The 16,139-nt window shown below is 35.3% G+C and overlaps 1 long non-coding RNA gene across 1 annotated transcript; it reads left to right on the top strand.

Moving 5' to 3' along the window:
* The first annotated feature begins 12,711 nt into the window (after positions 1 to 12,711).
* On the top strand, positions 12,712 to 14,084 carry LOC129436503 (uncharacterized). The gene is made up of 3 exons (XR_008641846.2): positions 12,712 to 12,910; positions 13,106 to 13,210; positions 13,388 to 14,084. It is a non-coding gene; the product is annotated as an uncharacterized lncRNA (long non-coding RNA).
* Positions 14,085 to 16,139: the final 2,055 nt, after the last annotated feature.

The raw sequence follows: 16,139 nt of genomic DNA, 5'->3' as shown, positions 1-16,139 counted from the left end.
AGTATACATACACAAGCTAACGTTACAGGCACACGACAAGACATTCCGGACTACAATCACACAGAAGAGTTTTTTGTTTCACAGAAGGAATTATTTTATTTGCACACCGCAACACTAGAGACCCAGGATAGCCATGGAAACCAACCTTAGAGGTAAGAGATATTTTTACTAAACTTTAAACTGTTGTCATCCTCAGCGGTAGACATTATATTACGCACCTGCTTCGCGACCGCTGCGTCTAGTTGTTTTTGTCTAACAAAGCACATCTGAGATTAATATTACGATGAACATATATCTACTGTATATGTTGTTTATTTAACTGACTGTTTGCAAGAGTTTACTTTAGACTTGGGACCCCAAAGCGAAAAGGCACGGATAACAGCTTCGCAACGATTAACAAATTGTACCTAATAACAGAAGAAAATATTGACAGACAAGGTTATTTCATGTGTTTGATTTATTTACAAGTGCAGAAGAGGCACAACAATACAGCCATAGAACAAGAGCGGTGCTATTAAGCGTCGCGCGCTATGTAACGTTAACTTAAACCCTTCCGCACGTTTCTTTATTTATTAACACATTAAAACAAAAGTCTTTAGTTTAAAATATGCTCCGTATACCACACCAAAATTCATGGTGTGGCACCCGCTCCGGTGTATTTGACAGACTGTGTATTCCTCAGGACGTTATTTGGTGCTGACATACGTCACTTAACGTGTTTCCGTTCTCCAAACCGATGGTCGTTCAGCCTTTTCTACAGTCCAGTTCTATGTAGTTCAACCACCATGAGCTAGATGTTGCAGACTCTCAGCAACGAAAGAAAAAATAGATGATGACAGAATACAAACTCCAAATTAACATGAAAAACAATACACTTATTTTAACTAAATCAACTGAATCCAAAGAATAAGTTACAATCAAAAACAATAAAATCGAAACGCAGGAACGAAGGGAGTGCTGCTGTAAAATGGCTACCCTGCAAACAACAACCAAAACGGAAGCTTCGGTATGACGCTGTATCATAGACATACATACACCGCGCATAGCCGGCTAGATGTCGTCAACGGCGCCGCCATACAACGCCTGGCAAGACTGCACTATAAATACATGCATATGTTACTTTAAGTCTAACTACTGAGTTTTAAAATGGCTGAGAACATAACCTTTTTTCTACAGTGCGTAACGTTATATTGTTAATCATTGAAATATATGATCTGCATATTATTACCTTGAAGGTATAAGTTGGTAAAGATGTATACATGTGCTTAAATTGTACAATTTAGGTCTTACGAAAAGGACACAGTCCCAGTAACAGCTTTTATATCTTTTTCTAAAAGTGGAGGACTCGTATTCCGGCGCCATTGACGGGTCACAGCAACCGACAAAAACGCTCAATGCGCGATCAATGTATTTATTATGTCTATGCTTAGCATTACCTACGTCCTACTAGCGGCCTGTCGGCGTCGTAATAGTGATTGACATCCTAAACGACCAATCTCGGTGCCTTATTGAGGCCTCCGGGCAACCATTTTATTCAAACCGTGTCCCAAATGGCACCCTAGACTCTTTATATATATATATATATATATATATATATATATTTATTTATTTATTATTAGAGAACATATGAACATCAATACAGAAAACAGGCATCAAAATAGAAACTTCCAAAGTTGAGTAACAAAATAATTATAAAAATAAAATAGAAGACATTCACAGGACGCCAAATACAGACTCATAGACATTAACAATACATGTACCTTTTACATTTTTAACAAGTTTAAGAGACTTCATTAAAAGAGTCATTTCTATTAAGAAAACCAGGTGTAAAGGATGAGATTTTAACAATCTACATTTATGAAAATGGCACCCTAGACTCCTCCTTCAAGTCCGCACTTTCCTGACGTAATGCCTCTTTGCCCGGAAGAAGTCTGCTGCCTGTGAAGCTCGCGCAAAATACGGGCTCAGGAAAGATATGAATGGCACATATCGAAAATATGCCCATGAGCACCCTTTTGAAACCAAGTTCATATGGGTGTCATATACAAGGGTCAAAACACAACACGTAAATGCGTTTACTAGTAATAAAAAAAGCTAAGTTTTGACTTTAAAATTCATAAAAGTTGTATTAATCTCTGAAGAAATCTATTGGGAAAAAAAGTACCATAAGCGCGTGTTTACATAACCTAGTTTAAGGCAATATTAAAGGCGTTTAGTAACAAGGTCACTCACATAATATCCCACCATGTTACTAATTGCAGATACCATATTTAAAAGCTTTTGGAGGCTTCTACGAAGAGTATGGAGGTTCCTGCCCTGCAGCAGACCTGAGAATGGTGTATAAACACACACACACACACACACCTGTGCAAAAGTCTTAGGCCACCATGCCAGAATTAGAATTAAAATTAAATCCTAATTTCTCACTTTAAAGAAATTAGTCTTTCTTCATTCTGCTCAAAAACGCTCAAGACATTTTTAGTGCCAAGAGAGGTCACACTAAACACTGACGATGCCTAAAGAAGACATTTAGTTCTAAAAAGTATTATTTTTTTTTTACATATTTTCTGTCTATATCTGAATAAAATAGATTGAAAAGTAAATATGGATGGACATTAAAACGTATAAAACAACAAGTCTGGTTGTGGTGGCGGCCTAAGACTTTTGCACAGTTCTGTATACACACACACACACACACACACACACACACACACACACACACACACACACACACACACACACACACACACACACACACACACACACACACACACACACACACACACACATATAGGATATATAGATCTATGTCAGATTTTTTTACGACACTTCTAATTTATTATTTGCGTTTTTTAGTACATTATGTAACACTTTACAGATACAGATGCTGGTAAATGTTATTACTAAAAGTTATTATGAAGTGAGTATTACTGTTTAAAAATGCAATGAAAAATACTGTGCCTGAAATAATTTCTAAATATAAATGTTTTATTAGAAATAAAACTTTCAGAGGAAGAATCATCACCGCTGTACCCTGACCAGAGCTCTGTCCGTCCATGGTTTGATGATTATGGAGAGGATAATGGCTACATCCATTTAACTGAGAGACATTAATTCTGACAGTAAGTCCTTTATTTATAAGTGTATATAAATGTATATGTTATTAAGTGTATTAAGTATAATAATAAGTGGTATATTATTATTATTTCAAATATGAATACAGTTTAACATTGCACATGATTATTACTGCATATTAATGAATGTGTTCTCATTGCTCATAACATCTCCACCTGTTTTCCCCATTTAGATACATTATTGATAAAATGATGACCAACCAAGCTGCAGAATTGTTTGATTTAAAATCAGGATGCAAGTCTTGACTTTTGGAAAAGAAGCGTATGACAATTTAAAGTGACAGCTGACATTAATCAGGAAATTTGAAGTCAGTTACTGTATACATTGTTTTATACATTCAGTTTTGGTAAACATAATGTGACATCCAGGTACCGTATACTGAAAATTGATGCACTTAAATGGTACACAGTTGTTTACTTTGCACTATGTATTCATGCTACTGGCACAGTGTTTTGTACTGCCGATGTCTTTGATAAAGTTTTTTTAGCTGCTATCAAAGGTTATTAGGGGTCAAGGCCAGAATTCCACTAAAATATATAGTGCTGGATGGCACTAAAAGTGGTTTTTGGCTCGTTATCATAGAGGAATCATTTTTAACACCTATGAAGAACCATACGGGGGTCATATAGCACTACTGTAGCACCACATATGGTTTTACATAGCACAATGTGGTTCTACACAAGTGTTATACAATTTTGCACTCAGATAGAGGATAGTCCAAATAATTACCAGAACAAATTTAAAGTCTCTGTCTCAAAACCTCTAACAGCCCCAAACTTGCCTTTAGATTTTTGCTTATAACTACTAATCTGTAAGTCCTAGAAACAAAACTATCCTTCCAATGCACCCGTGTCATTTTCATTTTAATAAAATTGAAAATTTTTCTGCTGTTTTGCATTATTCAAAGAACTTACTTTTTCGAAGTCCTAGAGCGTTTGTCTGATTTGCTTGACTTTAAGTTATAGCATCTAGAGACACCCCGGACAAAAAGTTATCAAAACCTTTTTGATAAAACAATCCGTTCTTTTATACCGTGAAAATGTTCAAAGGCAAGCATGCCAAAATGGACGTTACACTGTATCTGCGCAAAACAGGTACAGTCATGACCTGAGGGTTTCGTCACAGTGCCACCTGGTCATCATGGATGATTCCTTTCATGGCTTGAAGTATAATCAATAGTGGAATTGCTGCTTGCAGCTATTTTGTTTTCCTTAATATTATTCAATCTTAGTACCTCCACTGATACACTTGAACATGTCTGTGGTGACTGAGAATGACATTTAAGACATCCTGAACAACACTTTATTTCTTATGCTGCTTAAAGACTGCAACTGTGCCTTTGTCTGAAAATATTTTAAATGTGTTTTTATATCTCGTGTGATGTTTAATGTTGAAAGCATGTGGTCTCTGATCTTATTGGCTTCCAACACATTCAAAGTCTTCTTAATCTGCTAAGCAACTACCTATCAGTTTAAAGCTTAAGAGTAACTCAAAACGTATTGGTGCTCTTTGAAATATGTATTGTTTGTTCTGAATATTTATATGTTGTATATGTACCTGTCTGTCACCTTTTTAAACTGTACTTTGTAAACTTGTAAGAAAACAAACGTAGTATAAAGTTTTATACTTATTAAAATTCTTATGTTTTATAAAAAATCCATTTGACTCAACTTCATTTACATCCTAATATTGTTAATTTTAAAAGAATTGGTTTCAAAAGACCAATAACTGAGCATTGGCAATTAAAATAAAATTTTCTTTGTCAAATGGCCCAGGATTGATAAATAGTCATATATGTCAGTTGAGCAAAGAGTAACATGACTATTTCACAGTTTTCGCGTTGCAATATTTTTTCCTAATTCTGTTTACAATTACACAAAATCTTAGGAAAATTAACTATGGTTTTATTATAGTAAATGTGTAGTAAATATGATTATTGGTGGATTGATTACTTTTTTTGTTACCACATGTTTACTGCAAATGCCATTGTTAAAGAGTAACTAAACCCTAAACTAACTTTTTTTAGTTAATGATCTGTAAGGATGATGATGCTTTATTAGTGCTGTTCATTGATTTTAGTACGTTTTTTGACATTTGGGTATAAACTGTTTCAATAGGCCTACTACAAATATATGGTGTAAAAACGTCCGAGTGCTGCCCTCTTCATTGCAGCCTTCAGATTAAGAAACGGCCTGCATGTTGTCCGAGTACATATCAGTGAATAAAGAAATCATTAAGTATTTTTAAAAACCCGCATACATGTTTGCAAATTACCTAAATTATAGCGACATCATAATAATTTGGATTTGGTATAATGGTTTTAAAATATCTTAAGATCAAGGGGGCCCCCTAGTGGTGCGGGGCCCTATGCAAATTGCGTAATTTGCGTATAGGAAAGACCGGCACTGGCACTGGCCCCTGGTAGGATAATTTACTGTACGTCAATGCAAGGCTGCATTAGAGCAGCTGCTTCTTTATCTAATGGTTATAGACTGACCTGCCAGCAGTGAGTGAGTTGTTGGCAATTCCATGCTAATGTCAACCTTATCATGAAAAGTAAAGTTTTTAACAATACTGATATCTCATATGTAAATATTTGGTGGTTTAAATACCCATGCAAAGTCTCCATGGATTAGCCAAAATCAGGACTAGGCCTAGTTTAATTAGGAAATATAACTCGTTTCAACAAACATGCCTAAAAACATCACTTGGGTGCATTTTAAGGCTAGACAAAGGGCACTGGTGTATTTTAAGATATGTCAGTGCAAGTTGTTTTCAGTTTGGACAGCTCTTACATTTATTTTAGTCTAGGTCTAATCCCTGTCGGGGAAACCGCCCCTAAAGCATTTTTTGTATTATGTTTTATAAGTGCAAATTTCAGAATTGTCACATAACCCTGTTTCTTCCTCATAAATGCACATACACAACTTAAAATAAATAAATATATAATTAAAATAAATATTCTTTGAAGAGCTGTCCCTTCTCCATTTGTTATTGCTTCTGGTTTGTGTATTTTAATTCACAGAATTCCTACAATGTTTGTGACCAAACTTTGTGTCCTTTTTTGTCACATCCATAATGCATGCATGTTTCCCCTCATCTTAAATAGAAAACATGAGTAGACTGATATTTTTCTGATGTCTAAACTCTAGTTTATGAGAAAATAAACGGAGGGTTAAATATATATTAAATATATATGTTTTGACTGCCAATGTCACACCCATAACTCTGGAGTTGCCCTATTCCTAACATTTAAATGTCCCAGCATCCCACTGTGTAACGTTTTGATATTTAAAAGGTTACTAGATCTTTTTTTTAAAAAAAAACAAGTTATGTAAATTAATTGCATACAGGCCCGGATTGGCCATAGGGAGAACCGGGAGGATTCCCGGTGGGCCGGTCTGTTTTTTTTGGCCACGAGGGCCGGTGTTGTCATGCCACCGGGATGACGCGTATTTGCGGGTGAGAGATGTCCCCGCCGCTTTATGCGCAAGTTGATTGTGTCCCGAGTCCCGACCACTTATTGGAAGAATTCTTGCATTAGGGTTCATTGACATCTAAAACGCATGGGAAACGCAGGACGTGCCGCTGTCTTCTGGTTTTCAAAGCGCTTACTTGGACACGAGTTTTGTTTCAGACGCATATTGAGTGCGCTTGCCGGCCGCGCGTCTATTTAAAATAAACTTGAGCCCGTCTTTTGAGTGTGCTTGCCGGCCGCGCGTCTATATTTTAAATAAACTTGAGCGCGTCTTTTGAGTGCGCTTGCCGGTGTTGTGTCGAACTCAGTTCCCCCTATGTTTCCCTTTAGTGTGGTGCTTTTATTGCGTTTTCGTCACGTTACATTTAGAAAGATTAAAGATTTGAATTGGTTATACTAAAAAGGCATAATATCATGTATTTTATAATTGAATTTATTAAATATTTCATGCATTTGACAGTTTTCTATTAGGGTATTTCTTTTAAAATATAGCCTGTCTTTTTCTTTTTTTTTCCTTTACTGGTTGTTTTAAAAATGTAATGTTTGCATACATAATTAAATAAATATTATACAAATAATATGATTCATACTGTAAAAATAATTGACTTACCATTAAGAACAATACAGATACATTACAGAAATGCACACATATACATCTCAGTAGCCATTAAAACTTTAAATATATAAATAATAAAACCTATAACGTGATAAAAACGCCATAAAAACACTACACTGAAGGGAAAAATAGGGGGAACAGACTTCGACAAAACACCGCGCGTCTATTATATTTTAAATAAACTTGAGCGCGTCTTTTGAGTGCGCTTGCCGGCCGCGCGTCTATTATATTTTAAATAACTTGAGCGCGTCTTTTGAGTGCGCTTGCCGGCCGCGCGTCTATTATATTTTAAATAAACTTGAGCGAGTCTTTTGAGTGCGCTTGCCGGACGCGCGTCTATTATATTTTAAATAACTTGAGCGCGTCTTTTGGGTGCGCTTGCCGGCCGCGCGTCTATTATATTTTAAATAAACTTGAGCGGGTCTTAATACAAACGGGCTGGCCTCTTAAAGGAAAAGAATTTACAAAACGTATTTTTTATCCAAGTCAGATGAATTCTCTATGAATAGTCTATGAATTATTGCAAGAGGAACAAACATCTATTTGATGCAAAACTCATTAGTTTATTTGAAAAAAGTAGTTTTAAAAGTATATCCATGATGTTTTCTTTTTTTTACCACAATGTAGGCCTACGTTATTTAGCAATAGACATGATCTAAGTACTAAAATACTTTTTTTCCATTTGTTTCCAATGCATACTTGATAAATCTTGCTTGTGTATTGTATATCAGGGGTTTCCAAACGTTATCAACCCAACAGTTAATCTCAAGACTCACCATTTTTTAGAAATAGAAATATAGAGGAAAACACAAACCCATTTGTTTCCTTTAGTTTTTGAATAAGTTTACTTTAGTAATATTATGGTCTTATGGTAGGGCAGTATAGTTCCATGTTTCAATTCAAATACAGGTCTAATGCATTTTTATTTAACATTTTATATCTTAACTGCCGTCTGGAGAATTTATCTAGGGTTAGTTATTTTTGTTTAATTTTTGACTATGGGTGAATATTGAATTTTATTGGTGGTCTTTAGTAATTCAAACTGGCAATCCAGCTGCTTTCCAGTGACTGTAAAACACACAAACAATTTGCTAAAGATTTTGATGTGTAGTTGTGTTTAAACATGATGCTTGGCAAACGCTTACACAATGTAAGCAGCACAAAGTTTATAGAGGACAAGCTAATTATTAATAGCTAATTCAATTTAAGTCTAGGCTATGAATGCATAGAAGAATGAAAAATTACTTGTAATTTTGCACATTAGAATAAAAACAATTTTTGCAGTGTTCGAATTATGTCAAAGCTTATGAGGGTCCCCTAGCTTAGCCACACCCCCCGGCCAAGCCCCCCTCGTCATTATAGGTTGCTGTGATTCCACAAAGATGTAATCCTTGATCAACAATCATCTGATCCTGGTTTTAATGAAAGAAACTCCAAATTACCCTTAACTCAAACCCTAACCATTTTTACCCCTCAAATTCGTGTGAAATTTTAAACTGAGTGGACCATGGTAAAATAAATACCCTCTCAAGTTACATAATTTTACAATAGCCTATAGTAGTGGTTAAATGAATTATATTGCGTTTTTTGAGTCATGGATCGAAAGATCTTCAGATCAGGAAAACTGAGGCTGGAAAAATAAAAATAGAAAAGAACAAAGTTACAAATAAAGTAAAATCTAACCGTAATATTTTGGTACAGAAAAATAATCAAATGAATAATAAGAGTATCTTCTTCATTGTATAAATTAAATATTATTTATCTTTTTAAAGCTACAGAAGTGATTTTCCTTTTTTCTTCTCTTGCGTAATTAATATAATGACACAAACATAAACAGATAAGCACTGCCACTTTAAGATCATGCACATCTGATTCATTTCTGAACTGTTTGCACTCACTTTAAGACATGACTGTTTTTATGAGAATACGTGCCAAGACTGTGGTATTTCGAGACATTTCTGCACAGCAAAATCAACAGTGTTAAATCTACATAACACTGGTGAATTTGCGGTGTGTGTTTGCATGCTTTTTGAAACTCGCGTCTCTGTGTGCGTTCATGTATGTGCGACTTTCCCATGTGCACACAAACAGCTCACTTAAACATCATCTTCTGACTCTTCTGTCAGTTCCTTCAGATAACAGCGTGAGGCGCACTTGAGTTGCAGTTATTTCAGACAGAAATCTTTTGGATTATTTTATTGCGAAACTGTAACAAATAATTGAAAGTATCGCTTTGTGGCAGCGCAGAACGAGAAATTCGTGTAGTATTTCAATTTGAATAAAAACCAGGGCACCCTGAATTTTTGTCAACTAAATACCTAAACCAAGATCAATGTTTTAAGTCCATGCCATACCATACTCTCATATTTATATATATGAATTTGCTGTGTGTTTCATCATTCTGGACACTCGAAGGAAGTGACTTGTAAGGACTAGTCCTGCCAAGGAAGTATCCTTGACATTGAGAAACGGCCCTAGTGTACATATCTATGGTAAATCATGAGACTTTTGCCCAAATTTCGCGAGATGTCCTGGAAACTTTTAATTGTAAGTTAATGGATTTTACATTTTGGTAGTAAAACGGAAAGTGTTCCACATTTCATTTGTGCAAACATTGTTACAGCAGTTACAGATGTTTTGTTTTGTAAAACATCTGTAACTGCTTTTATAACATTAAAACAACATTGATGGTGTCGTTTATTCAGGGACTACTAGCTACATAAACAATAAACTTTAATAAAGCTACATGCACAAAATTAAGCGGTTTTTACAGGTGCAAAGAATTCTGCGTCTGAAAGTTTCATGAAAGCCTATAGTGTCAGATAATATTCTTTAAATGTTCATGTATTATTCATTTGTTTATATGTTCATTTTATTTGAAGAAAACCTTAAATATATATATCTATAACACGTGGACAAAATACAGATAATACGCCATGTAAGTATTCAAGCGGTCAAGTATAAAGACCGCAAGTGTGGCATTTGGACGCAGCCGAAGTGTCTGGCTTGCCTGCACTTTTTTCGCTCCTCCCCTCTGCAGACGCACTTATTTCAGGCGAGGCAAGGCGCATCTCAAACAAGCCATGTTTCCTACCCATGAAGAGAGGCTGCTCATGAATAGAGAAAGATTAGCATAAAAAAACTTTCTACCAACAAGAAACGTTAACTCTAGGGATACGCCCATTATTATGCATAAATTGTTTTATGGGCGTGTAAACGCGCATCTTCACACGCTACAGACACTTGATGGGGAGACTACAAAAGCTCCTTTCGCACATAGAAGTTTTGTCATTGATCTCTCTGTCATTTAGGTTCAAGAAATTTAATTTGCAAACAGCGACACCAGAGACCAACAATAGCGATGGAAACCAACCGCAGAGGCAAGTATCACTAAACTTTAAACTGTTGTCTTTCTCAGCGCATCACAAATCTGAGTTGGTGCATCTGAAAATCAGATACATTTGCATTTACATATAACGAATAAGGAGAGAGCAAGACGGGGGAAGACATCTACCCCAGCTTGGACGCCTGTTATTTAGTCCATTTAATATAAATAGACGCGTGGTTTTTGTTGTCTTACGTATCCTGTTTGTTTCACAATATACAATCTCTGCTTGGCTAAAATCTCACAATTGCCTCACTTTTTAAGGGTGTAAGGAAAACGAAAAAATTAAAGTTATCAAAAAATACAAAGATCGTTGAAATTTTAGCTTTGCTCTCAAGTACGTATTTAACTGACACAAGGCAATAAAAAACTGAGTTGAATGATTTAATCACAAGTGCAGGAGAGGACACAATACACGCGATATGCAAGCTATCACTCACTTTTCCGCTTTTCTTTCATTTATTAACACAATAAAACACACAAGTCTTAAAAAATACACGTAGCGCTCCCCCTGCTGATTACAGACACAACCCACCTTGTGCTGAAAATACGTCACTACTCGTCACGTCCAATCGGCTGTAACTCAGGAAATATAGGAATTGAAAGAAAAAATAGGCTTGACATCCCCGGCCGATGGGCATTAAGATGTGTCGTCAGCAAGTCTTTACCATCGTTCTCAGCCTTGGTTAACCCATATGTGTTGTTGGGGAGGTTTTCATCCACCAAGTTTTTTTTAAGTCTTAATTTGGCCACAATTTTCTCTGTGTTTTAGCAAATTAAATGATTTTGGTGACACATCTTATATAGACATATTTTGAGAAAATGCTTTGGAAAAAAAAACTCAAACACATAGTGTGCAAATTTACTACCCTTTCGTGTTGTTATGGATTAAAATAAACACTAAATTAAACGGCTGTAAAAATATATCAGATTAATATATATATAAATATATATTTGCATAAATCTGTTAATCAACCTCAGTACTGATTAAAACTGCCAAATCTTTGCTGTCCACCGACCGGAGTAACATTAAATAACTATTGGATACTTTATCAAAAATGACATTTAATTAATATGACAGAGACGCGCATCTGTATCTAAAATAAAACAAACAGCAGATCAAGGGATTGACGTTTGAACTTCTCATTTACATGACGTTACATTACGCATTAAGCAGACGGAAGGAAAGCATGAATTTGTCATTATGCGCCTCTTCTTTATATGTTTAGAAAAAATAAGTAGGCTATAATAATAATATATAGCTAATATAATGTATATAATATAATAATAATATAGATGAAGTTTAATAATATAATACAGAAAATATTATAATATAAAATATAATCATGTACATTTTATATATCAACATTATTATAAACATTAAAATTATAGCCTATAGTAGTGTGATTATTGCGTACGAGTGGTTTTAGATTTTCTTGTATTTTTGCGTATATTTAGACATTTACAAAAGACATTTTGATAGAAAAGTTTTGGTTGAATCACGATTTGTTTGTGAAAACATCCGTACGCACATCTCACGCACAAATTTGTGAGTACGCATGCTTAGTGAATGAGACCCATTGGCTTTGATGCATTTTTAATTTTTGTGTATCATCAGTTTTTATTGTTTAATGTCATTTTTGATAAAGTATCCAATAGTTATTTATTGTTAGTGGCTGTTTTTGCCCCATTTACTTCCATTATAGCGACATTTTATTTTTTGATTGCAGAGCCATGACACCATATTATCATGCATTCTTGAATGTTGGTGAGTTTTCCTTTTGCAAAGAGGTCAAATTTGTCATTTTTACTGCACCATGTGGCACTTTTAGCCCAGTAGGCCTGTGCAAAAACAGAGCTAAATGTATAGCTTGTACATTGAGTTAAATGGAGTATAACTCCATAATAAAAGTATATTATATTGTGTGTGTGTGTCTGACACCAACTGTGCCACATTTTATGTTACGCTTATGCACCAATTTTACTATAAACTTAAATTACGCATCTCCACTTACAACATTTTCCAGATTTGCAGTTTCCAAACATAATCCACCGTCTTTAGTCGCCTATTGGACAAAGACGTTAATAAAATATATTTTCCATTGCATGAGGTCTAGGCACATAAATGTGATAAATTGTTTCGTTTAAGGCAACATTAAATGTGTATACAGTAACAAAACGGGGTTACTCACAAAATATTTCATGTAACTCATTGCAGGTACCATATATACAAGTCTTCGGAGGCTTCTACTAAGAGTATTGAGGTTCCTGCGATGCCGCAGAGATGAGAATTTTGGTTTGTAATTTAAATACCTTCAATATTAAATAATAAATATATCAGATTTTTATAACCCTTCTAATTTATTAATACATAATGTAACACTTTACAAATCAAACTGCAATTTTGGTTAATGTTACTAATAAAAAAATTATGAAGCCAGGAAAATACTGTGGATGAATTAATTTCTAAATATAAATGGGTTTTTTAAAGAAATACAACTTTCAGTGCAAGAAACATCACCACTATACTCTGGCCAGAGCTCTGTCCGTCCATGGTTTGATGATTATGGAGAAGATAATGGCTACATCCATTTAGGTGAAAGACGCGAATTCTGACAGCTTTTATTCAGTATATAAATGTACATATTATTAAGTGTTATATTATTTGGAAAATGTATATGTTAATACAATTTAACAATGCATACATGATTATTACTGCATATTAATGTGTGTTCTTCTAGCTGATAACATATCCACCTGTTTTCCCAAATAGATGACCATTATCGAGAAAATGATGACCAACCAAGCTGTAGAATTGTTTGATTTAAAATCCTTTTTGAAGCACGCCAGCATGATGCAAGTCTGCACTTTTGTGAAAGAAACGAATGACAATTTAAAGTGAGAGCTGACATTCATCATACAGGAAAGGGATTTGAAGTCATTTAAGTGTTTTACTCATAAAAATAATGTGATATCATGGTTCTGTATACTGAAAATAATGCACTTAAATTGTACACGTTTGTGTACTTTGCACTGTGTATACATACTACTGATATGGTATCTTGTAATATCGATGTCTTTGATATATTTCAATTACGTTTTAGAGCGAGTTATAAACTGATATAAATGTTTTTTTTCTTAATATAATTAAATTGAACGTGAGGATTGAAATTTAGTAACACCCTTTTCTTACAGGTTTAAAAATGTCATGATTCATCATTTATTTTATGTAAAGTTCCTTAATTTATTTTGGTACCGTTTTTATTTTCCAGTTCCTGAATTGCTAGCAATTGCGTAAATGCGGATCAATTCGAAAGCAATGACAACATAAATGCATTTTATTCCTCTGGTACATGTATACTGATAAACTCTATGGGGAGATTTTCCAGACAGGGCTTATCCTAGTTCCAAACTAGAATGCATATTTGAGCAGCTTTAATTAAAAATATCTTGCACTGACATATCTGAGCATCAGTTACCTTTTACAGCATTTCTATAATAAATTGCACTTGTATGCTTAATAAAATAAAGTTTTACAAAAATGTTTGATGCATATTTTATGGACAATTACCTATGTCTGATTTTAATATATTGGTTAAATTATGATGATATTATAGAAATCATTACAAAGTCTATGTTTGATTGGATAGATGTGTGTATTTTAATTGTATTTATTATTTATTGTATGTTAGTTACAAAATAAAATACTTGGAAAACATGGAAGTACATTCATCACTTCCCAAAAAACCTTCACAAGCACAAGATGGTTAAACCACAAGGTTCAAGATGGGGCAGTTAATTAATAGTGGAGCCTGTAAACCAAAAGTTGGTTTAAGGCTCATGACCTTAACACTAATTGCTCCCAGGGTGCTGCAGGGATAGCTGAGCACTGCTCTGTGTGTGTGTTTCTGGCTGGGTTAAATGCAGAAATCACATTACCAAACAAATACGTCACTTTCACTTCACTTTTTATCAGATGGTTTATTCTGCTGTAAAAATATAACATAGACTGTGTCAAATAAATGTTAAATAAGCAAAGGTTAGTCTAAAAGAGGTTTACCCCACAATACACAGTTAGACAATCAGTTTCAGGTTTTATGCAAACTACACATGCCTGTGTTAAGGTGTGGTACTAGAGAGCATGCAAAGCAGCTTTAACAGGCCTGCATCGGTTATTATTTCACGATGGAAACAGCCATGAGGGTGCTGCAACTAATAAGTTAATATTTTATTGTTTTTTTATACACACTATTAACAATCAGAAAGATGTCAGATATTGTGCATATATAAGTAAGCTTTTCAGTAAATTTCAGCCATAGAACCTGTAGCAGCAGCTATATGAACTCATTTATAAAATGCTGACTCTGCTGACTCTGTAGGTGTCTGATTCGTCTAAAAACCCATCTTTTCCACCTCTGTAGATAAACATGTCATATACCAGTTTTTGCAGACTTATTTGCTTACAGTATAGGCCTATGTGACACAAAACATATTTATGCATCAGAAATCTATTCATAGAACCTGTCCATGTGGATCCAAAGCCGTTTCTCAATGTCAAGGAAGGATCCTTGGAAGCCAGAATTTCGAGGATTCTACGTCATCGATGTCCGTCAAAGGACTGTTTGTCGAGGATCCTCAGAGCTTCCGCCAAGGACTGAGTCCTTCGTTCGAGAAATATCCCATATACAGGAAAGGATGCATAAGTGTATCCTTCGCGCTCTTAAATCACCCACAATCCTATGCGCGCAGCACTGAAAGCACACCTTTCTTTGACACAATGACGTGCACTTGCTAGCCTGTTCCATTTAACATGTTCTCCGAATGCTTAAGAGGAGCCTCGCCTAGCCTCTGAAGGAAGTGACTTGTAAGGACTAGTCCTGCCAAGGAAGTATCCTTGACATTGAGAAACGGCCCAAGTGTCCTGAAAGCCTCTGCAAGACATATTTAACACCTTTCTTTATTAGGAAACAGTTCCAGTCCCCATCAAGTCTTGGTTCCAAAAAAACAAACACAATCACAATGAGGAATTTCCAACCTCTGGCACTCGTTGCCATGAAGTGTCTGGAAAGCCGATCCTTCAACACAGACACTACATGGGCCTTACAAGTCACTTTTTTTCAAAGGCTAGGCGAGGCTTCTCTTAAGCATTCGGAGAACACGTAAATGGAACAGGCTAGCAAATGCATGTCATTGCGTCAATCAAAGGTGTGCTTTCGGTGCTACGCGCATAGGATTGTGGGTGATTTTAGTGAGCGAGTACACTTATGCATCCTTTCCTGTATATGGGATATTTCTTGAACGAAGGACTCATTTCTTGGCTGAAATTCCGAGGATCCTCGACATTGGAACAATCCTGACGGACGTCGATGACGTCCAATCCTCGAAATTCTGGCTTCCGAGAATCCTTCCTTGACATTGAGAAACGGCTTTGGATTCAGACACAGTAGACCCTCTTCAGTGCGGCCTTAAATACCATCATGCCTGATCATCTTTCAGCCAAACTGACCCAGCCCTTTATGGCAGTG

Source organism: Misgurnus anguillicaudatus, chromosome 19, assembly GCF_027580225.2.
Source record: "Misgurnus anguillicaudatus chromosome 19, ASM2758022v2, whole genome shotgun sequence".
In the NCBI taxonomy this organism is placed as follows: Eukaryota; Metazoa; Chordata; class Actinopteri; order Cypriniformes; family Cobitidae; genus Misgurnus; species Misgurnus anguillicaudatus.
This window is presented reverse-complemented; position numbering and strand designations above follow the sequence as displayed.